Source organism: Dermacentor andersoni, chromosome 3 (assembly GCF_023375885.2).
Source record: "Dermacentor andersoni chromosome 3, qqDerAnde1_hic_scaffold, whole genome shotgun sequence".
Taxonomy (NCBI): domain Eukaryota; kingdom Metazoa; phylum Arthropoda; class Arachnida; order Ixodida; family Ixodidae; genus Dermacentor; species Dermacentor andersoni.
The window spans coordinates 227,356,163-227,366,238 of NC_092816.1; the positions used below are offsets into that span (position 1 = coordinate 227,356,163).

At 43.4% G+C, this 10,076-nt stretch overlaps 1 protein-coding gene and 2 long non-coding RNA genes across 5 annotated transcripts in view; 1 reads left to right on the top strand and 2 right to left on the bottom strand.

Annotated features, from left to right (window-relative positions):
• Nucleotides 1–316: 316 nt before the first annotated feature.
• Nucleotides 317–2,088, bottom strand: LOC129385608 (uncharacterized). The gene is made up of 2 exons (XR_008613080.2): nt 1,974–2,088; nt 317–619 (listed from the first exon to the last, which is right to left on the bottom strand). It is a non-coding gene; the product is annotated as an uncharacterized lncRNA (long non-coding RNA).
• Nucleotides 2,089–3,152: 1,064 nt separating this feature from the next.
• LOC140216842 (uncharacterized) overlaps nt 3,153–10,076 on the top strand; it is a 28,968-nt gene continuing 22,044 nt past the window's right edge. For 2 of the 3 annotated variants that reach the window (XM_072287435.1, XM_072287434.1), the window contains exon 1: nt 9,148–9,304. The gene's annotated coding sequence lies outside the window, so the exon portion shown is untranslated. Of the gene's footprint in view, nt 3,627–3,833; nt 9,305–10,076 lie in introns of those variants that run through there. The other variant, XR_011893550.1, reaches the window with a different exon arrangement.
• On the bottom strand, nt 6,801–10,073 carry LOC140216843 (uncharacterized). The gene is made up of 2 exons (XR_011893551.1): nt 9,417–10,073; nt 6,801–9,153 (listed from the first exon to the last, which is right to left on the bottom strand). It is a non-coding gene; the product is annotated as an uncharacterized lncRNA (long non-coding RNA).

Below are 10,076 nucleotides of genomic sequence, written 5' to 3' on the forward strand. Positions count from 1 at the left end.
GAACCGGAAATTTTTAAACGGGAAATGCCGAAACCGGAAATACCGGAACCGGATTTGGTGTGAGGGGAAAAGGCGGCGCACAACAAAGGTTGTCGCTACTTAAGAAAGCGGCGGTGGTGCGTGGATGCAGGGGTTTTAGTAAAAAGTAGGTCAAACATGTGAGTGTCTTTGACATCCACAACAATGAGTGTGTGTGTGTGTATATATATATATACTCTATTGCGACCCGCTTGAAACCAGTTAATGTGATGGTAAAGTATTCCTTCAAGATTGCTTTATTCTGGTAAAAAGAAAATGTGGTGAACAATTGTAGGAATGAAGAGCAAACATTTTATTTTCTAAATTCTTACGTGAAACCTCAGTGCCATCACGTAAGTGTGACGTCTTGAATTAAAATGTTGTTTCTTGTATTTGGGCTGTTTCTGGCACCAGATAAGTTCTTAGACATTCTAGGTTGAGCCTTTGGTTCATTCGGAATGTAATGTAGTCCTTTGATGAAAGCCACCTAAATGTAGGTCCATGCAGATGCTGTCGAAATTCACGATGTCTTCACGAGCCAGTGCAGGCAACATTGCTGCCCCAATTTCGTAGTTGCATGTCTTCTCCCTTGCCAACCTTCCTACGCATGGTAAAGAAAGCTTCTTTGCAATTTGTGAAGTAATATTGCTTAACCTAACACTTCTCTTTAGTGTACTTCTCAATCTAATAAAAATTGCCCTTTTGAAATCAAATCTAGGGAACGAAATTGTCACAAGTAACGCTTTCAAAATTTTGCACTAAATGCACCTCAGTTCAGGTTGTGCAGCGAGGCAGCCTTGGAAGGGAGAAGCATGAAGGTTTGCATAGAGAATGAGAACCAATGGAAAAAGAAGTTCTGTGGAGGCTTTTTTTTTTTTTTTTTTGCTACAATGAAACAGAAAGCCAAACCAAGCTGTTCCTTTACAGGGAACAGCTACTGGCAGAATAATCTTTAAAAATATGCTACAGGGAAGCCTGCTCGAAAATGCTGCACAGAACTGTCAACCTCTGGGCTCATGTGCACTTTACACTAGGTTAAAGGGGTTGGGACACCAAATTTTGAGGCTATAAAAAGCATGTTGTAGGCTCCTTCCGTATGCAAGGACACCCAGAACGAGGTATTGGACGCTTCAAACATTTCAAAATAATTTTAATTCAGCTCCAAAAAGTCATTAAAAACTCCTTCTCGTAGTGGAGACCCATCGCTAGCGCGCCAGTTACTACGTCACAGAAGAACGAAAATATTGACGTCTTATATCACACTAGCACAAAAACGTGACGTATGATGAGTAGCGATGAAATGCCGATTACGGAGCCTGCTGAGCCGAGCGACCGAGCATAGCCTCCATTATGACCAAGCTACAGGCGCATAGAAATCCTTTCTTAATGCAAAGAAGGGGTAAGGCGTGCAGACACGAACACAAGAGGAGAGAAGTGGACAACACGAACGCCGCATGGCGGCCCGCGAACGGCAAACTGCGTGCGGCGAGTTGCCGTGCGGACGGGCCTTTTCTCCGAAAGGGACCAGGATATGCGGCGTTCGTGTTGTCCGCTTCTCTCCTCGCATAGTCGCATAGTTCGGCAGCTCGGAGCGGTCTCTCGTTCGCTTGGCCTTTCTCAATGTGAGGGCCCGTCCACGTTACCGGCACGGAAACTCGCCGCACGCCGTTTGCCGTTCGCGGGCCCCCGTGCGACTGCGGTTTTGCTCGCGAACAGCGAGATTTCCTTGCCGTAGAGAGGACGGGCCCGGGACCTACTTGTGCGGCAGCCGTACGGCGAAGCGGCCAATCAGCGACCGAGGAGTGGTCACTCTGGCACCGACGGCAGCTTCACCGCCTCCGATCGTTCGGCGCCACCGATATCGTCGCTAGGCCTTTTCCGGTTCACCTCAAAGCTAAAGCTTACGGCGCTTCGGAATGAATCACCGACTCTCACAAGCCGCAATATTTTCTTACCGTTGTTGTAGCCCTGCGCAATAATTATCATAATCGCGACATGCACTTCGAATCGCCAGTTGTTGACCTCTGCTGGCAGAGCACGTACGTGTATGCGCGAGCAGACGACGCAGCATAGTTTTATCAGGCCCCGCACACATCAAGTTCAACAAACGGCCACAGAGGGCGAAAAAATCGACCGCGCCCTGCTGCTAACAAAACCAGCGTAGTAATATCACTTCGGGATGCTTACGTTAGTTTGAACATTTTCCGCTGAAGGCGCCGTAATAAGCGAAATTTTTTTTTGCAAACTTTCTCCTACAATTACCGAAGCGTGTTTATTACATGAAAAAGAGGGCGAAATTATCATTGCTAATTTGATATTGTATTCTTTGTAAGTAAGTTTATTGTTTCTTTGTCATTATAAACGCAAATAGCGTTCAGCATCATCGATCTTTCACGTGACCTCTGGGCTGGATTTAAAATTTTTACCGGTATTTTCGAGTGCATGGCGGCACGGATTCATTCGTTCGTGCGCTCACACTGGTTGCTTCTTTTTCGCTAGAACTAGTTTATTGCGCTTCGATGTCACGCGTTATTTAACCTGGGGTGAAGTGACGTGTTTGCAAGCGGACATGTAAGCCCGAAAGTTGGGTATCGGTCGTGAGCCATTCGGAACACGTCTGCATCGAAACAGGAGCTGGATTCTGGTGCGGCTGACAACGGCAATAACGGTGAGTCGTTCAGCACCGCTGCTTGAATCGTTATATAATATTCGTCTCATTAACTTACAGGCGGAGACAAGTTAACGAACTAGATCCTGCACAGCATATGGCAGTCGGGATCCTCCGTTGCTGTTTCCTAAATAAATACTTGCGAGGCTGTCGTTATACACACACAATCGGGAAAGAAAGAGCGATATCGGAACGCGCGCCTCATTTTTCATCTTATTGCAGCCGTGGCCATAGGTAACTGGGTAGCCTTAACAATATACATATAAAACTTATTTTCGAGTCCGCCGGCAACTTTTTTCGTCCACAAAATCGAATAATCCTTTGGTAAAATGATGTGAAAGTACAGAATTTAATGTATTAAACAGTTGCAAGCGTGATAAATCACTCATATTTCGTACTTGTTCGTTCCAAATGTTCTTGCTGTTCAGTTTGGTTTACCGTAGGGCATTTATTTTTGCAGCAGTGCATCACGTTCGTGCAGAAAAATAATGCATCAGTTCTAATAGCTTCATGACTTTCATGTATTTGCTTGTGGAACCAGCAGTGTGATCTCTTCCAGTGTATAAATGAACGCACAAATGTTCTCATTTGTGATCTTAATAATACTTAAACTGTTTACATGCATTGTATAGTTAGGCAGGCATAAATTTATGGACAACAGCAATATTTATTTAACGTGCTGCTTAAGCGCCCTAGAACAGACAGGGTATATTTGCATGTGTTCTGTAGTCGCAAACCATTACAATATATATGTCACACCTTTTTGCATTTCATATTGCAAAATTGTGCTTTTTTCAATTTCTGATTCAGTCAAAATTTCTGTTCCAGACATGCAGTAATGAGGATGGCACCAGTATAAAGCAACACACTCCACACACTAAACAGAAGCTGCTGCCTGCTACAACAAGGCCATTGTGTGGACATTGGCTGCTACTACAAGGTAAACAACATGTGGTTCAGAAATAAATATGCCTGATATATGCTGTATTGTCTTGCTAGTCTTGAGATACATGTCATTTGTTTGCAGCAGAAATTAATGTTTGCTCATGTTTATGGTTCAGTATAATTGGTTCGAACATAAAAGAAAACACACATGAGTTTGGCTAATCTGTGCTGTATCTCATGTGTCACCGTTCTGCCCCAACAGAGTCCATGCCAAGCATACCTTGGTCATCACAGGAGTTCCTATCCACACCAACAGAATGGGGCTGGAGCTGAATTTGCAAGGCTTTTACACCACGAACAAAGAAGCGCATGCAGAAGAATTTACATGAGATATCAAGTCTGCAGAGCACTGTGTCAAGACTGAAAAGAGCTTCAGCCACCATTCCACCAGCGCGGACAAATTGGCTGAGTCATCCAGGTAACTCAAAAAGGACTTTATGGAAATTCTTCGTCTTCAGATGCGCCTGCAACTTCTGATCAAGCACGGACGGCGCTGGCCAAAAGAGTTCCATCAGTTTGCTCTTAATCAGCTTCCTGGCCATGTCAATTCCATTTGTGCCAAGTGCAATTTTTCTTCTATAAATGCAAGCTTTTTCATTGCCCATTCTCGTTAGAGATCATTCATCCTCATCCAAACATAAAGGTCAACCGATTCTTCGCTGATACTTAATACCAGTCACTGTCTAGCAGCATAACATATCTGTAGCAGTACCTTTTAGTGCATATTGTCATGCACAATTCCTCTCCTGAAATAGCTGATGCAACATCGACATGTTTCTTGCATTAACCTATGCACTGTTTGCTATGCACCATTTTACTTTTCTTGATGTTTTTGGCCTTCAATGCTTGCTGAGCAGGGTGGCTTCTCTCTTGAATGCAAGCTTTCTCATTTTCCATACTCCTAGTCTCGTTGATGGTTGCTCTTCTTGCTCGATAGCCTGGGCCTTTGCGCAAGCTACACTGAATGATAGATTGCATAATCTGGTTTTGCTGCCCCACTTGGTTGTGGTCGCCGTGTTACATTTCCCGGATGTGGGGGCCTGCTCAGTTACATTGGTAAGCAGTCTCTCGAGGTAAGCATTTGCTCCTGCAGTCCGCACAGCGACATAGACTCCCAGTGTACACACACCATAACTGGTGCTCCCCGTTCATTTTTTCCTGCTGCAGCCATGGGCAAATTGTGCTTGTGGCCTACCTCGGCCATGATTTGCTCAAAACTGAGACCAGCATATGTGCTTACATGGTTCGAAGTGTATGAAGTTGATAGCCGTACGGGGGGAAATGCCTGCAAAAATGGCTGCCAAAGGTGATGCCTATGAAAGCGACTTGTCCATATTGAGACAAAGTGGGACACAAAATGTGAGCCACACATTAGTGGCCCTCGACAGAAAAGAAACATGCAGGTTGGAAAGGAGTTAATGCTAAAATGCCGGATAGTCCCTTTCGCTGTGTTGCTTGCGGCAGCAGATGCCTGCGTCACCTGATTGCTTCGCAATGGAAGTTGCTCATCTTCAACGGCTACTGTCATTTCAAACAGGTGCGACGCTCTGTCCAATCTGTTTGTACTGCTGTTTGTCGCTCGTTACCAGACCACCACATGCGACGAAGGCAAGCATTATGCCTGTAAGTAGGCGGCTGAATGTATCCTAAGAGACCCGTGTATGTGAATGCTCACTGTTGCCATATGGTTTGTAGCCAATGTATAATGTATTCTCTGAACACTATGTGGTGAATGATTGCCGTTTATTTTTGCTGTTATCTCACTTGGTAACGGTCGCCGTATTATGCTTATCGGATGTGGGGGCCTGGTCAGTTGCATTGGAAAACAGTCTCGAGGTAAGCATTTGCTCCTGCAGTCCGCACAGTGACATAGACTCCCAATTTACACACCATGATTTGTGCTCCCCGTTCAGCCTTTCCTGCTGCAGCCATGTGCAAATTGTGCCTGCGGCCTTTCTCAGTCGCAATTAAGCACGAACGGAGACAAGCATACGTGCTTACATGGTCCAACGTGTTTGAAGTTCATAGCCACATGGGTGGAAAGGCCCACATAAATGGCTGCCGAAGGTGATGCCCACGAAAGCGACTTGTCCATATTGAGACAAAGTGGGACACCAAATGTGAGCCACACACTAGTGGCCCTCGACAGAAAAGAAACATGCAGGTTGGAAAGGAGTTAACGCTAAAATGCCGGATAATCCATTTCGCTGTGTTGGTTGTGGCAGCAGATGCCTGCATCACCTGATTGCTTCGCAATGGAAGTTGCTCACCTTCAACGGCGACTGTCGGTTCAAACAGGTGCGACGCTCTGTCCAATCTGTTTGTACTGCTGTTTGTCGCTCGTTACCAGACCACCACATGCGACGAAGGCAAGCATTATGCCTGTAAGTAGGCGGCTGAATGTATCCTAAGAGACCCGTGTATGTGAATGCTCACTGTTGCCATATGGTTTGTAGCCAATGTATAATGTATTCTCTGAACACTATGTGGTGAATGATTGCCGTTTATTTTTGCTGTTATCTCACTTGGTTACGGTCGCCGTGTTATGCTTATCGGATGTGGCGGCCTTGTCAGTTGCACTGGAAAGCAGTTTCTCGAAGTAAGCATTTGCTCCTGCAATCTGCACAGCGACATAGACTCCCAATTTACACACCGTGATTCGTGCTCCCCGCTCACGTTCAGCCTTTCCTGCTGCAGCCATGGGCAAATTGTGCCTGTTGCCTTTCTCGGCCGCGATTAAGCACGAACGGAGACCGGCATACGTGCTTACATGGTCCGACGTGTGTGAAGTTGGTTGCAAAGGCCCGCAAAAGTGGCTGATGAAGGTGATGCCCACGAAAGCGACTTGTCCATATTGAGACAATGCGGGACACCAAGTGCGAGCCACACATTAGCGGCCACCGAAAGAAAAGTAACGTGCAGGTTGGAAAGGAGTTAAGGCTAAAATGCCGGGTAGTCCATGTCGCTGTGTTGGCTGCGGCAGCAGATGCCTGGTTCACTCGATTGTTTCGCAGTGCAAGTTGCTCATCTTTAACGGCGACTGCCGCTGCAAACAGGCGGGACACAGACCAATCTGCATGAGCCGCTGGTTGTCGCTCGTTACTAGACCGCCATGTGTGACGACGACGGTGAGCCGTTTACGAGCTCGCGTCAAAGATTCCAGTGTATCTCGACATACAAATTTTATTTCTGCTATTGCACGAGAATGTACATACACTGCTTGTCTTCTGCCAATAAAGTCGCACGTTCTGTTCACTCACTTGTGGCTTGTTTGTATGGGCGTCAGTAGAGGCTCTTTGGTCTCCTGGCAATTAGAACGCACCGGCTACGCGGCAGCCGAGGCAAGTACGGCGCGTACGAGCGTACACGACCGGCAAAAAGCGGCCATATTGAATAATGCTCTAAAAAAAAAAATGCGCATTTCCGCTTCCCGTTTTAGCAGCGTCATCTGGCGTCCACCTAGGTAAGTTCCATGCGCTGCCGCTGCTTATTTTCGAACCACTGCGGAAGGTACAGTTTCCCTTCTCTAAAGTTGTTCTTTATTCTATGGTTTTATGTCACTATTTTTTGTGGCCCATGTGACCAAGCCATGTTGCGTTTCCTCCTTTGTGACGTCATAGCATCCCCCGGAGCCCAGAAACCGAAATCGCTCGGTATAATAAAGCTATTGTTAAATTATTTATCGGATATATATGAATCCCGCTGTGTGTATCGTGCTCCCTGAAGCATGACGCAACGTTTGAATCAACAAACGCATGAACGAAAATTTTGATGTCTCCACCCCTTTAAGCAGTGCTGAATTAATGACAAAATTCTTTTGTGGCAATTTTTGTTCTTTTTAGGCAGTTGTCAAATTGCAGCATGAAGCTTTAATTAGTCTAAAGCGCAGCGATTAATTACAGAACATGTTGTTTGACCCGGTCCATACTGTCGCAAGGTATCACGATGGGGGTCGCAAGGCATCACGAACAACTATATGGTGTGCCAGTCAGCCCAGTGCAGTGATTGAAGGCTATAAAATGACAATGCCGCTGAAAGCAGCCACATCTCCCATTTCAATTGGGCGCTTCTGTCGGAAAGGCAGGGGAATCCACTTTGCTCTCTTGTCTCGTCACGTGCTGATGAACTTGGCTTTCGGCTGCACGGCCATAGTGTGTGTGTGTGTGTGTGTGTGTATGCTTGAGTGGTGTTTAGACCCATGAGGCCACCACATCAGGGTTCCAGTGACGTGAATAATCTGCTTTTCCACATCCGAAACTGCACTGATAAAAATGCAACATACCACTGTAAAAGAAAATGTACACAAATTGGATGCAATATTTCTGTCGCCTAAATATTTGCACTCACAAAGTGACACTAATCTTTCACATAACTTCGTCAGTGCACTCCCATTTTACTGGGGGAATTTGTACCTTTTTTTTTCACTTTTTATGCCTCGGGAGATATTTTTTTTAACACGCTTTCCAGCCTTTTCCCAAAATTTTTTTTTTAAAGCTCTCTCGTCTCTACTTATACTCACTCTACAGATGTACTGGTTCGAGAATGTTCTCTATTGAATGACTCAATGAAACAACAAACGATACCTAAATATTTGCACTCACAAAGTGACACTAGTCTTTCATTTAACTTCATCAGTGCACTCCCATTGTACTGGGTAAATTTGGAGCTTTAGTTTTTTTTAATACTCTTTCCATCCTTTTCCTAAAATTTTTTTTCGAAGCTTTTTCACCTGTACTTATACTAACTCTACAGATGTACTGGTTCAAGAATGTTCTCTATTGAATGACTTAATGAAACAACAAACGATACCTAAATATTTGCACTCACAAAGTGACACTAGTCTGTAATTTAACTTCATCAGTGCACTCCCATTGTACTGGGTAAATTTGGACCTTTTGTTTTTTTTTCGCTCTTTATGCATTGGGAAAGGTTTATTTTAATACTCTTTCCATCCTTTCTCCAAAATTTGTTTTTTTTTCAAAGCCCTTTCATCTGTAGTTATACTAACAATACAGATGTACTGGTTCAAGAATGTTCTCTATTGAATGACTCAATGAAACAACAAACGATACCTAAATACTTGCACTCACAAAGTCACACTAGTCTTTCATTTAACTTCATCAGTGCACTCCCATTGTACTGGGTAAATTTGGACCTTTTTTTTTTTTTCGCTCTTCATGCGTTGGGAAAGGTTATTTTTAATATTCTTTCCATCCTTTTTCCAAAATTTGTTTTTTTTTCAAAGCCCTTTCATCTGTAGTTATACTAACTCTACAGATGCACTGGTTCAAGAATGTTCTCTATTGAATGACTCAATGAAACAACAAACGATACCTAAATATTTGCACTCACAAAGTGACACTAGTCTTTCATTTAACATCATCAGTGCACTCCCATTGTACTGGGTAAATTTGGACCGTATTTTTCCGCTTTCTATGCCCTCGGAAAGGTTTTTTTAATACTCTTTCCATCCTTTTTCCAAAATTTGATTTTTTTTCAAAGCCCTTTCATCTGTAGTTATACTAACTCTACAGATGTACTAGTTCAAGAATGTTCTCTATTGAATGACTCAATGAAACAAACGATACCTAAATATTTGCAATCACAAAGTACTAGTCTTTCATTTAACTTCATCAGTGCACTCCCATTGTACTGGGTAAATTTGGACCTTTTGTTTTTTCGCTCTTTATGCGTTGGGAAAGGTTTTTTTTAATACTTTTTCCATCCATTTTCCAACATTTGTTTTTTTTCAGAGCCCTTTCATCTGTAGTTATTCTAACTCTACAGATGTACTGGTTCAAGAATGTTCTCTATTGAATGACTCAATAAAACAACAAACGATACCTAAATATTTGCACTCACAAAGTGACACTAGTCTTTCATTTAACTTCATCAGTGCACTCCCATTCTACTGGGTAAATTTGATGCTTTTGTTTTTGTTTCGCTCTTTATGCGTTGGGAAAGTTTTTTTTAATGCTCTTTCCAACCTTTTTCCAAAATTTGTTTTTTTTCAGAGCCCTTTCATCTGTAGTTATACTGACAATACAGATGTACTGGTTCAAGAATGTTCTCTATTGAATGACTCAATGAAACAACAAACGATACCTAAATATTTGCACTCACAAACTGACCCTAGTCTTTCATTTAACTTCATCAGTGCACTCCCATTGTACTGGGTAAATTTGGACCTTCTGTTTTTTTTCGCTCTCTATGCGTTGGGAAAGGTTTTTTTAATACTCTTTCCATCCTTCTTCAAAAATTTGTTATTTTTTCAAAGCCCTTTCATCTGTAGTTATACTAACTCTATAGATGTACTGGTTCAAGAATTTTCTCTATTGAATGACTCAATGAAACAACAAACAATACCTAAATATTTGCACTCACAAAGTCACACTAGTCTTTCATTTAACTTCATCAGTGCACTCCCATTGTACTGGGTAAATTC